Raw genomic sequence first — 333 nt, 5'->3', positions numbered from 1 at the left:
TGAGAGGTGGGGTCTCGCTGCGTGGCAGGAGCGCCCGGAGGAGGGGTGCCCGGGGGAAGCGGCGGTGCGCACTGACGTCTGCAGTGCGATGCTGAGGAGAGGCCCCTCTGCAGGGGAGGGGGTCCCGCTGAGGACGCCGGGGGTCCCCGAGGGGGAGGGTCTCGCGGAAGGCGGGGCTTCCCTGCAGGTGGAGGCTGCTTTTTTGAGAAAAAGGGTCGTTGGGACGGAATAGTGCGAAGGTCCAGCCCGTGTGTCCCCAGGCGGAGGCTGTGGAATTTGAACTTTGTTCGAGGAGCCGGGATGGAGTGAGGAGGAGTTGGCGCCACGCGGGGG

This window comes from Myotis brandtii, unplaced genomic scaffold, assembly GCF_000412655.1.
Source record: "Myotis brandtii unplaced genomic scaffold, ASM41265v1 scaffold806, whole genome shotgun sequence".
In the NCBI taxonomy this organism is placed as follows: Eukaryota; Metazoa; Chordata; class Mammalia; order Chiroptera; family Vespertilionidae; genus Myotis; species Myotis brandtii.
This window is presented reverse-complemented; position numbering follows the sequence as displayed.